Here is a 13,527-nt window from a genome sequence, read left to right on the forward strand (position 1 = left end):
CTGGTGGGCTGTAGTCCATGGGGTTGCAAAGAGTCATACACAACTGAATGACTAACACTTTCACTTTCCATGAATAACCACTGCCCCCAGGCCGCAATGAGTCCAAGGCATCACCAACTCAATGCACAGGAGTTTGAGCAAGCCCCAGGACATGGTGAAGGACAGGGAAGCCTGGTAGCATGTTGCAGTCCGTGGGGTCACAAAGAGTTGGCCATAACTGAGCAACTGAACAACAACAGGCCTCCTCTGAATACCGCTAGGCTAGCCACCCCACCATCTCCCATCCTCACCTGGTAAAGGACATCCGCACAGGGCAACAGTGTCCATATTATTATTCTGGATTTTGTGATGCTTATGGTATTTGTCAACTTTTTTAGTTTTTGTTTTATTATAATTTATTCTCTTATTCTAAATAAACATTCACTCTCGTATTCTTTTTATGAAACGGTCAGCCAGGTGTGGCCGCAAGATGAGACAGAGAAGAGGCTCAGGAAAACAGTTTATTGTTCTCCTGTGTCCTAGGGACAGGAGGCAGGGTTCACATGCAGGGCCACACGGGAAGCACCAGGCTCAGAAGACAGGAATGAGGGAGTGCTCACACCACGGCCTTTATTGAAGTTTCCATGGGAAAGGCGAGGCAGGGAAGGGTGAGCGGCTCAGGATTGGCAAGTGTAAGTAATTCTAGCAGGTTTGGGCCATAGGTCTGTCCCTACCTACCTGACTGATTAAGGCAGAGAAATATCACCTCTGGGATACAAGGGCCAGGCAGAGAAGGTCTGAGTCTGCATTGGTGAGTTCACATATCAAAGGCCTAAGAACTGGCTAGCCCCCAGGAATGGCAGTCTCTCCTCAGCCAGAAAGGTTTTGGAAGATGTCAAAACGTCATAAAATATAATAAACTATAGATAGATATAGGTACAGGTACAACTTTATACCTATTTTTGTATTCATAACTGTGTATTCTTTTTCTTAGAGAGAGCCCCCATGGGGAGGGAAGGATTGTGAGTTTGGGATGAGCAGATACAAACTGTTATATATGGGATGGATAAGCAACAAGGTGCTACTGTACAGAACACTGAGCTACATTCAATATCCGGTGATAAACCATAGTGGAAAAGTATGTAGAAGAGTGTGTATATGCATAACTGAATCACTTTGCTGCACAGTGGAAATAAACACATTATAAACCGATGGACGACAATAAAACTTTAAAAAAAAAAAAAAAGACAGCCTCAAGCAGCATGGGCCTCAATCCCTACAAAATCCTGGCTACCCGCCCCCCCACACACACACACCTTGGTGATCATTGGCTGCAGGGTGCAGATAATGGAGAGATACATACACCTGAGGGCAAAACATCCACCCACATTCCCTCCATCCATTTCGTGAGCTCCAACTGTTATGGGTCATAGATTAATCTATGTCCCCCCAAAAGATATGTTGAAGCTATACCTCAGAATGGGCTTCCCTGGTGATTCAGACGGTAAAGAATCTGTCTGCAACACAGGAGACCTGGGTTCAATCCCTGGGTCAGGAAAATTCCCTGGAGAAGGGAATGGCTACCACTCCAGTATTCTTGCCTGGAGAATCTCAGGGACAGAGGAGCCTGACGGGCTACAGTCCATGGGATCATAAAGAGTCCGACACGACTGAGTGAGTAACACTTTCACACCTCAGAATGGGACCTTATTTGGAAATAGAGTTGTTACACGGGCCACTGGTGGAGATGAAGTCACGCTGGAGTTGGGTGACCCTATTCCATAATCCAATACGATTGGTGTCCTTATAAGAAGAGGAAGGGAAACACAGGCCCAAGGGGAAAAGATAGTCAAGTGATGAGGGAGGCAGAGGTTGAAGGGCTGTAGCTGCAGGTCAAGGATCGCCTGCATCGCCAGAGCCTAAAGCAGATTAGGGACAGAATCTGGGACAGATTCTGCCTAGCTCTTCAAAGAAGTGGGGTCCTGCCGACACCTTGACCGTGAGAGAATCCGTTTGTTGTTGCAAGCCCTCTTGTTTGTGACGCTTTGTTACGGCAGCCCTAGAAAGCCAATACACTGCAACAGGAAGCCCCTTTCTAGGTGATATTCAGAGAACTTCTCTCTCCAACTATTACCAGCACAGATGACAAAACAGAACACAAAACAGATGGCAGACAGAACTAGGGCAGTGGGTTTGAGGAAGTAGCAAGGGGCTGGACAAGCCCTTTAGGCCCTCAGCTCAGAGCATGAGATGGGAGGAATCAGCAGAAGGGTTTGGCTGCAACAGGAGAGTGAACCCTGAAAATGGCCCACTGTGCTCCGGGAGGCACCCAGTCCTTCCTCCAGACCAGGCTCCGAGGGGGTGCTGAGCCAAGTCCAAGGTCAAGTTGCTCCCGTTGGCAGCTGGAGCCACCTTTGTGAGCCCAAGATTTGAGTGATCTCTGCTTCCTAGGTGGCACAGTGGTAAAGAACCCATCTGCCACTGCAGGAGATGCAAGAGACCCAGGTTCAATCCCCAGGTTTGGAAGATATCCTGGAAAAGGGAAATGGCAACCCACTCAAGTATTCTTGCCTGGAGAATTCCATGGACAGGGGAGCCTCGTGGGCTACAGTTCATGGGGTCGCAAACAGTCAGACATGACTGAGCATGCACACACATGTCACTAAGTGCCAGGAAGCACAGTGACCCAGGCAGCTGGAGCCCAGGGAGAAGCCCACACGCTGCTCATTCAGAGCCCACAGTCAGGGACCAGTGGATGGAGCGGCCGGGCCATTGAGTCAGAACTAACCAGGGGCACCACATGGCTGACCTTTCTGCTCACAGCTCTCCCAGCAGCCCAGCTGTACATAATTGAGGTCTGTGAACAAAGAAAGATGCCAGCTACATGAGCTGGAAAGGGACTTTAATACGTGATACCAGAGTATTCAGGGTAGAGGAGGGGGTCACACTCACGACCGGCGGGACCTGCCCTTAGCCCAGTTGTCCTCAAGATGAAAATGAAAGAGATCAATTCAATTATCTCAAAGGTCCTTTCTGCTTCAGTTTTCTCAACTATGGTACCCCATGCCCTGCCAGGGGCCTTGCACCCTCATGCTCCCTCCTAGCTGCCCAGCCCTTCATCCATGTGTTGCAGATTTCATGTCCTTAAGCACATCATTACAACCTGCCAGGCCCCCAGCCCAGCCCAGCCCAGGTTCTGCTCTGTTGCAGAAATTCTGCAACAGCCCAAAAGCCATTAAACTAATCAAGTCATGAAAGTGGGGTACAGGCAACCTCTCAATAAGGTTTTGCAATTAAAAAGGAGGCAGACTGGGGGACTTTCCTGGCGGTCCAGTGTTTAAGACTCCATGCTCCTATGCGGGGCACGGGTTCGATCCCTGTGCCAGAAACTAAGATACTGCATGCTGAATAGCATGTCAAAAAAAAAAAAAAAGGAGGCGGGGTGCTTGACATCAGGGGCCACGGCTTCTTTTATTCACCACTGAATACCTACCGCCAACCACAGATATGACAAACTGCAGATGTTCAATAAATATTTGTTGAATGAATGAATGGGAATCTCAGTCACTGCAACAGAATATGCAAAACTGGTATGGGGAGGAGCAGAGGCCTTCCTGCTGCTGCTGCTGCTAAGTCGCTTCAGTCGTGTCCGACTCTGTGTGACCCCATAGACGGCAGGCCACCAGGCTCCCCTGTCCCTGGGATTCTCCAGCCAAGAACACGGGAGTGGGTTGCCATTTCCTCCTCCAGTGCATGAAAGTGAAAAGTGAAAGTGAAGTTGCTCAGTCGTATCTGACTCTTAGAGACCCCATGGACTGCAGCCCACCAGGCTCCTCCACCCATGGGACTTTCCAGGTAAGAGTACTGGAGTGGGTTGCCATTGCCTTCTCCGAGAGGCCTTCCTAGGACGCTTCAACTCAAACTGTTAAACACAGAGTCTTCTGTCTCCCCCAAAGTTGGAGATTAGTATTGAGCCCATTAATGCTCCAGCCTCTCTCATCTCCCAAGCAGCCAAAAAGATGCTGCCCCAATGCCTGACATCAACCCAAAACAAGTGGTGAGGCTTGCGTGGTTGCACGCATTGCATATTTTCTCTACCATCTGGGGCTAAATACAAAACAATGAAAATGAAAAGAGGTGGGAAAGGTGACTTGTTGAAAGGAGAAATCAAAGAAGAACCAGCCATCAGCTTATGTTTAGCAATAAGCAGGATAATCACATAGGAAATTAAAAGCGAGTCTCCTTGAAGAAGAAGAAGGAGGGGGAAAAAAAAACTATAATTGGTTCCCTCTGTTCTGAAGTCACAGCACCTGCTCTCCATCTGCACCCAGAGAAGTGGCCAGAGGTCAAGGATTGGATCTGCCAAAACTCTTTCAGGCAGTCTCGAAATGCAAACACACACACATGCTGTCCATGTATGATTTAAAGTGCACAAAGCTGGACTTCTCTGGTGGTCCTGTGGTAGAGAATCCACCTGTCAGTGCAGGGGGCATGGGTTCAGTCTTTGGTCTGGGAAGATCCCACATATACTATGGAGCCACCAAGCCCCGTGTACCACAGCAAGTGAGTCCCTGTGCCACGACCACTGAAGTCACGTGCTCTAGAGCCTGTGCGCCACGGCAAGAGAAGCCGCCACAATGAGAAGCCCACGCACCACAACAAAGGGTGGCTCCCACTGGCTGAAACTAGAGAAAGCTGGTGAACAGCAAAAAGACCCAGCACGACCAAAACACAAAATGTTTTCATTAAAAAATTAACTTTTGAAAAATGCACTAAGCTTCAGTACTTAGAGGCCAACATTAGGACCCATCCTCCCATCTTTTATTTTTTTCTAACCCTTCAATCACCTGGAAGGAGAATTTACAGGTTGAGGTATGGGGACCCTCTGATAGGCAATTATGGGCTGTGAAGTATGGTGCAAATGATATTACTGACAATTAGATGTCAAAGTTCAGGAATGACTTATTTAATTGTATAAATTGGAGAAGATTCGGAGTTAAAACTATAGCAACATCACTTTTTAAAATTTAAGTATAGTTGATTGCTGCATCATAAGGCAGTTCTATTTCACACTGAGGAAACCAGAATTGAAAGAGACACATGTTCCCCAATGTTCATCGCAGCACTGTTTATAATAGCCAGGACATGGAAGCAACCTAGATGTCCATCGGCAGACGAATGGATAAGAAAGTTATGGTACATATACACAATGGAGTATTACTCAGCCATTAAAAAGAATACATTCAGTTCTAATAAGGTGGATGAAACTGGAAGAGTGAAGTAAGCCAGAAAGAAAAACACCAATATAGTATATTAACGCATATATATGGAATTTAGAAAGATGGTAACAATAACCCTGTATGCAAGACAGCAAAAGAGACACTGATGTATAGAACAGTCTTTTGGACTCTGTGGGAGAGGGGGAAGGTGGAATGATTTGGGAAAATGGCATTGATTATATATAATATCATATACAAAATGAGTCACCAGTCCAGGTTCGATGCACGATACTGGATGCTTGGGGCTGGTGCACTGGGACGACCCAGAGGGATGGTATGGGGAGGGAGGAGGGAGGAGGGTTCAGGATGGGGAACACATGTATACCTGTGGCGGATTCATTTTGATATTTGGCAAAACCGATACAATATTGTAAAGATAAAAAAAAAAGTATAGTTGGTTTACAACATTGTGTTAGTTTCAGGTATATAGAGAAAGCGATGGCACCCCACTCCAGTACTCTTGCCTGGAAAATCCATGGACAAAGGAGCCTGGTAGGCTGCAGTCCATGGGGTCGCTAAGAGTCGGAACGACTGAGCAACTTCACTTTCACTTTTCACTTTCATGCATTGGAGAAGGAAATGGCAACCCCCTCCAGTGTTCTTGCCTGGAGAATCCCAGGGATGGGGGAGCCTGATGGGCTGCCGTCTATGGGGTCGCACAGAGTCGGACACGACTGAATCGACTTAGCAGCAGCAGCAGCAAAGTGAATCAGTTACATATAATTTTTTCAGATTATTTTTCCACCATAGGTTATTACAAGATATTGGATATAGTTCCCAACACAGTAAATCCTGTGGCTATTTATGTATAGTAGTTTATATCTGTTCATTCCATACTCTTATTTATCCCTCCCCCCAGCCTTCCCCCTTTGGTAACCATAACTTTGTTTTCTATGTCTGCAAGTCTGTCTCTTAATCACACATACGCCTTTCTGCTTTCTCCTAGGACAGGCAGGGGTGGAGTCGACAGGATGCCAAGAATGCGATTTACTGACAGGGGTGAGCAGTCCTCCTTGATGGTCTCAGCCATGGGTCTGTAGCGGGCAAAAGATGTATAGTCTCTAGTCCAGAATGTGGACCCCAGGAGGCAGGCAGAGTTGAAAACACTTCTGAGAGAGGGGAACTGGCCCATCAGCAACCAATTTTAATTAAGGACCTGAGGCCAGATGCCGGTGGAATCAGCTGATCTAAAAGTGAGCGAGGGCAGGTCAGAGGGAGATAGGGAGGGAGCCAGGTCCCTGTCGGCTACAGGCCTTTGTGAAGCTGTCCTGGCCTGCATTGCGACCCACCTTGCTTAAGCCAGTTTAGTAGAATCCTGTGACTTGCAAACAAAGGTGCCTCAGCCAAGGCCCATTCCTCCGCTCACCAGCTGCAGAGGGCTGGATAAGAGGGCTCTGTGGATCTCCCAGGGCCACAAGAAGTTAGGAGAACACGTGGAACCCCCTGGGCTGTGCAACTGAGCTCCCGTCTGGAGAATCCCAGGGTCGGGGGAGTCTGGTGGGCTGCCGTCTCTGGGGTCGCACAGAGTCGGACACGACTGAAGCGACTTAGCAGCAGCAGCAGCCACATCATGCGTGGCTGGTGATGCCAGTGCCGTATCTCTGCAGAAGGTGGCCCTGCTAGGCCCTCGCCCACAGCAGAGGAGGCCACTGGGATCCTTCGAAAGTGGAACCCCCAGGAGCAGCAGAACCACATTATCAGCCTCAGACTCAGAGAGCGACCCAGAACAAACGCTCCTTACAGAGAGGAGAGCCCTGCCATGGAGACCCATGCTGGGTGCCCCTCGGACACCGTGGACAGGGCAGAGTCTCAGGGCTTCTGTTGAGGAGGAACTTTCAAAGACCTGCTAAGCCAGCGCCCGTCTCACAGAATTAGAGGCCGGAGGCCCAGGGAGGGAAGGACTTGCCTAAGACCACACTGTGAGTAACTTGTCACCTGCCCCTCCTTCGGGATAGTGTCTCCTAAAGAGCCAGCTGGGTCTTTCTCTAGGTCACTGAGCCAAGTGTCCAAAGACACAATTTCCTTCTTCCAAAAAGTTGCCGGTGAGATGCGGACGGAGGTGGGAGGGAGGTTTAAGATGGAGGGGACATATGTATACCTAAGGCTGATTCATGTTGATGCATGGTAGAAGCCATCACAATATTGTAATTATCCTCCAATTAAAATTAAATTTTAAAAAAACCACAAAGGGTTGACGAGCACTGTCAGCCCCCTTCCCCTCTAGCTTTGGGAATCTGTGATGTGAGGCCAGAGCCTGGTCCAGGATTGGCAGCTGGTCTGTCTCTACAGGACATCATGGGACAGTAGAAGGAATACGAGGATTGGTGTCCCAGACTGTCTTTTACGGGACTCTTCTGTGTAACCCCAAAGGCATCACTTAGCCTCTGGTTTCCAGTCACCTTGTTTGTACAGTGGGTTGTACAGTCTGTTGCGCTGGTTTTGCAGGCCATGAAGATTAAGTAGGATGGAGTCTGCAGGCCAGCCACACCAGTGTCAAGGACGGGTGGTTACTCTCTCTCCCCAAGCAGAGCCCGCAGCTCACCTGCCTGATGAGGCATTCCTGGTACCATACCCACCTCTTACAGAAATCACGTAAAGCAAATGCCTTCCCACATTGCCTGGCATAGGCCCTATACATCAATATTCAAAACAGCCCTATCTTGTTCTTATGGGATATGGGGACCAGGAACCATCTTAGCTGAGGCTTCTAAATATGGGATCCCATGCTGCCAGGGACCCATAAAACATGGCCCTGGTACCTCCAGCCTATTATCAAGTTTTCAAAGTCTTACAGAAGATACTTCCCTAGGTAAACTCAAGGGCAATTTACTTTGCTTTGAGCTAGACTTCCCTGGTGGCTCAGATGGTAAAGCGTCTGCCTACAATGCGGGAGACCTGGGTTCGATCCCTGGGTTGGGAAGATCCTCTGGAGAAGGAAATGGCAATCCACTCCAGTACTCTTGCCTGGAAAATCCCATGGATGGAGGAGCCTGGTAGGCTACAGTCCATGGGGTCACAAATTCAGACACGACTGAGCGACTTCACCTCACCCTTAGAATGTTCTTTCAGAGTGTAGTAATAACATCATTATCTCATGTTAGCCAGAAGCTCAGCTTGGTGATACAGATGTTTCCAATTAATGTAAATGTGCACCATTAACTAACTGTTATATGATACATGAGGTTTGTTTGGTAGGAAGACCTTTTTTTCAAAAAATTTACAATCCCCAGCAGTTCCACTTTCAGGTATTTCTACTAAGAAACAACTACAAATACATGCAATGATTTATGAACAAGGCTATCTGTTGATATATGGTGTACAAATATTTTTTAATTCAACAATTGGTTAAAATTTATGGTGTCTTCAAATGATGGGACTATATGCAGTCACTAAAAATCACCTTATAGAAGAATATTTAATAACCCTGATGATTATAATTTGAATATTGTTGAGCAGAGGAGAAAAGCTTACAAAACAGTACTTATAGTCTGATTTCAAATTTGTACATTAAAATGAAAGATTATACAAACCAATGTTAAAAACAGTTATGCGATCAAAAGTGACTTTTATTGTACTTTTCAAGTTTTTTACAAAACATATGAATGATTTTTATAATTTGGAAGGAAAGGCAGTAAATGTCCTTTTGAAAATCTCTGCAAAAATAAAGTCTCTAAAAGGGTCTTGAGAGCTGAGAGTTCAAGGAGACCCCAAGGGCAGGCACTGGGAAGCCTCCTCCCCAACTTGTAACATAACAGCTGGTTTTCAAAGCTTTCATACCACCATTTGTCAACATCACAAGCTTGAAACACCAAGTGTTAGTGAGGATGTGGATCTGTGATATCCTTTACACGTTGCACTGGAGTGTAAACTGGGGCAACCACTTTGCAAAACCCTTGACTTTTATCTCCTAAAGCTGAACACTCACGTGCTTAACACTCGACAGGGAACGCGTGTTTGTCAGTAGACATTACAATAGTAACCCTGGAAAGACCCTTGTTCATCAACACACAAATGAATAATCTGCGGTGTGTTCCCACAATGTGCAGTGGTGTAAAATCAAGTTAACTGGTGTTTGAGAAAACAAAAAAGTTCTGGATTTGGATGGTGGTGATGGTTGTACTGCACCATGAATATACTTAAATGCCACTGAATTTGACATTTAAAATAGTTAAAATAGTAAGTTTTACATTATATGTATTACCATAATAAAAAACAAATTATTATACATAGCTAACTTAATCATGATAGCCCACCAGGCTCCTCTGTCCACGCAAGAATACTGGAGTGGGTTGCCATTTCCTCTTCCAGGGGATCTTCCTGACCCAGGGATTGAACCCACGTCTCCCACATTGCAGGCGGATTCTTTACTGCCAACCCACAGAGGAATCCCCCCCACAAAAAAGTTACCATATATAATTAATCATGATGATACCAAGTAAAAAGTTGAAATTGCCAAAAATGACATACAACATGATGTCCTCTGTGCTCAGTCGCTCAGTTGTGTCCGACTCTTTGCGACCCCATGGACTGTAGCCCGCCAGGCTCCTCTGTTCATTGGTATTCTTCGGGCAAGAATACTGGGGTGGGTTGCCATGCCCTCCTCCAGGGGATCTTCCCAAACCAGAGATCAAACCCAGGTCTCCCGCATTGCTGGCAGATTCTTTACCAGCTAAGCCACCAGGGAAGTCCTTTATAACATTAAAACAACTAAAATTTAAAATAGGCTTTTTGAGAAAGCAAATAAAACACAGTACAACAAAATAAGCAAAGCAAGAGAATGATGACACTTTTAAAAGTGGACATTTAATTTCCGTGGGGTTTTTTAAGTATCCTTGATATTAATTTCTCAGTTTGATATTAATTTCTCATTTAAATATTTTCTTCTCTGCAATTACCCTCTGTGTGTTTTCAGTCTTTTTACATTCTTGAGGCTTTCAGTGGCTGAGTCAAATATCCCTCTTGGTAAATAACACATTGCACTTGAAAACATGTGGGTTGTTTTCAAATCTTTTGATATTGATTTCTAACATAATTTTACAGCGCTAAGAGAACAGATTCTATGATTTCAATACCTATAGACCATGAAATTTTTGCACCTTATTTTATATCCCTGGATATGTTCCAGTGTCTCCTAGTTTATAGTCTATGGGAATTTGAATAGAATTTCGTACCTTGCTGTGGTGTGAAAATTGTGTAAATCTTAATTATGTTGAATTGGTTCATAGTGCTTTTCAGGTCTACTATCCCCTTCCCAGATCAGATCAGATCAGCCGCTCAGTCGTGTCCGACTCTGCGACCCCATGAATCGCAGCACGCCAGGCCTCCCTGTCCATCACCAACTCCTGGAGTTCACCCAGACTCACGTCCATCGAGTCAGTGATGCCATCCAGCCATCTCATCCTCTGTCGTCCCCTTCTCCTCCTGCCCCCAGTCCCTCCCAGCATCAGAGTCTTTTCCAATGAGTCAACTCTTCGCATGAGGTGGCCAAAGTACTGGAGTTTCAGCTTTAGCATCATTCCTTCCTCCCCTTCTACTTTCTATTAATTCTATTAATTTTTGAGAGCTTGACATTGAAACTCCAACTAAAAATCTTTATCTACTTAAAAAACAATTGTAATATATAGTGGAACTATGAAACTTTGTTCTGTATTTTCCAAGTCTCCTGTAAATGTGTTATCATACTTTCATAATTTAAAAAATTTAAAATAACAGAATCACAAACCTGGAAGTCCGGGTGGTTGTTATCTGGATTAGGGAGGGCAGCCTGATACAGGTTATTATTAAGATCCTGACATTTGCTGGGTAGTGGAGCCACAGGCGCTTTTTACATTAGAAGAAAGAAAATGAAGCTGTGTAGAGGAAGAGAGGATGGGAGGGAGGGAGGAGAGGAGGAGAGAAAAGTGTTGTACATGGGCCAGAGGTGAGGGTATGCCACGAAGCAAAGATTATGATTCATCCAATTCTGAGCACCTAGGGTCCTTTTAAAAAGCTAAATGAAAAACAGAACTATCATATGACCCAGTAATCCCACTACTGGACACATACCCAGAGAAAATCATAAGTCACAAAGTTACGTGTACCCTAATGTTCACCGGAGCACTATTTACAATAGTCAGGACATGGAAGCAACCTAAACATCCATCAACAGATGAATGGATCAAGAAGATGTGGTACATATATACAGTACAATATTACTCAGCCATAAAAAGGAACGAAATGGGGTCATTTGTAGAGATATGGATGGACCTAGAGTCTGTCGTACAGAGTGAAGTAAGTCAGAGAGAGGAAAAATAAATATTGTCTATTGATGCGTATAATGGTACAGATGCACCTATTTTCAGGGCAGGAATAGAGATGGAGATGTAGAGAATGGCCTTGTAGATGGGAGCTGGGAGAAGCGGGGACAGACTGAGACAGTGGCATTGGCATATGTACACGTGCGTGTGCCTGCTAAGCTGCTTCAGTCGTGTCTGACTCTTTGCTACCCTGTGGACTGTAGCCCACCAGGTTCCTCTCTCCATGTGATTCTCTAAGCAAGAACACTCCATGTGTAAAACAGATAGCTAGTGGAAAGCTGCTGTATAGCACCGGGAGCTCAGTTTGGGGTGGGATAAGGAGGAAGTGAGAAGGAGGTCCAAGAGCGAGGGGATATATATACACATACAGCTGATTTACGTTGTTGTACAGTAGAAACTAACACAACATTATAAAGCAGTTGTACTCCAACAAAAACAAAAATGCTAAACAGAGCATATCATGTACTGTTTAGTAATATATAAGTGAAAAGCATTTGTAAAAATTAAATGCATAACTTTGGGGGAAGGTGTTCTAGAATAGTGCCTGTGCACATAATAGGTGCTCAATAAATATTTGCTGTTTGTTGGAGAGGGAAAAAGTAAATGGTTGTTTAATACAACATTTAGCATAGTGATTGCTCTGGGATGAAGAGGAGGATATGTTTGGGGCTTCCCTGATCCTGGCATTCAGTATCTTAAACTCAGTCATGGATACACAATTGTTCATTATCATTCCTAAAACATACATAAGACTTTATATGCACTTTTTGTATGTATGATTTATTTCACAATTTAAAAAGTGAAAAAGGAGAAAGGAAGCATAAATTAATTAAATAGAATGCAAAGAAACAAGAGAATTTTTAGTGCTCTCTGAAAACACCAATAAATAATCAAAGCTCTGGAAAAATGGATCAAAAAAGAAATAGAGAAGGCACAGATATTCAGAATGAAAAAGAGGATAAAACTCCAGATACAGTATAGTTTTGTTTTTTTTTTAAACTATTTAAAGTATACTAGGACCACTTCTGGGCTTCTAAAGAATCCACCTGCCAATGCAGGAGATGCAGGCTCAATACCTAAAGAAGGAAGACATCCCAGAAAAGGAAATGGCAACCTACTCCAGTATTCTTGCCCAGGAAATCCCATGGACAGAGGAGCCTAGCGGGCTACAGTTCGTGGGGTCACAAAAGAGTCGGACATAACTTAGCAACCAAACAACAATTTATCTATGGGCAATAAGTTTTCAGTTCAGTTCAGTTGCTCAGTCATGTCCAACTCTTTGTGACCCCATGAGTCGCAGCACGCCAGGCCTCCCTGTCCATCACCAACTCCCGGAGTTCACCCAAACTCATGTCCATCCAGTCGGTGATGCCATCCAGCCATCTCATCCTCTGTCCCCTTCTCCTCCTGCCCCCAATCCCTCCCAGCATCAGAGTCTTTTCCAATGAGTCAACTCTTCGCATGAGGTGGCCAAAGTATTGGAGTTTCAGCTTTAGCATCAGTCCTTCCAAAGAACACCCAGGAATGGTCTCCTTTAGAATGGACTGGTTCGATCTCCTTGCAGTCCAAGGGACTCTTAAGAGTCTTCTCCAACACCACAGTTCAAAAGCATCAATTTCTTCGGCACTCAGCTTTCTTCACAGTCCAACTCTCACATCCATACATGACCACTGGAAAAACCATAGCCTTGACTAGACGGACTTTTGTTGGCAAAGTAATATCTCTGCTTTTCAATATGTTATCTAGGTTGGTCATAACTTTTCTTCCAAGGAGTAAGTGTCTTTTAATTTCATGGCAGCAATCACCATCTGCAGTGATTTGGGAGCCCCCAAAAATAAAGTCTGACATTGTTTCCACTGTTTCCCCATCTATTTCTCATGAAGTGATGGGACCAGATGCCATGATCTTCGTTTTCTGAATGTTGAGCTTTAAGCCAACTTTTTCACTCTCCTCTCTCACTTTCATCAAGAGGC

General features: G+C 45.2%; 1 long non-coding RNA gene across 1 annotated transcript; it reads left to right on the plus strand.

Annotated features, from left to right (window-relative positions):
• The first annotated feature begins 6,471 nt into the window (after nt 1-6,471).
• On the plus strand, nt 6,472-10,976 carry LOC147365255 (uncharacterized). The gene is made up of 2 exons (XR_015135321.1): nt 6,472-7,177; nt 10,484-10,976. It is a non-coding gene; the product is annotated as an uncharacterized LOC147365255 (long non-coding RNA).
• Nucleotides 10,977-13,527: the final 2,551 nt, after the last annotated feature.

The sequence above is a fragment of the Bos grunniens genome, chromosome 10 (assembly GCF_055505025.1).
Source record: "Bos grunniens cultivar Pamir isolate PY7600 chromosome 10, Bosgru_T2T1.0, whole genome shotgun sequence".
Lineage (NCBI taxonomy): Eukaryota > Metazoa > Chordata > Mammalia > Artiodactyla > Bovidae > Bos > Bos grunniens.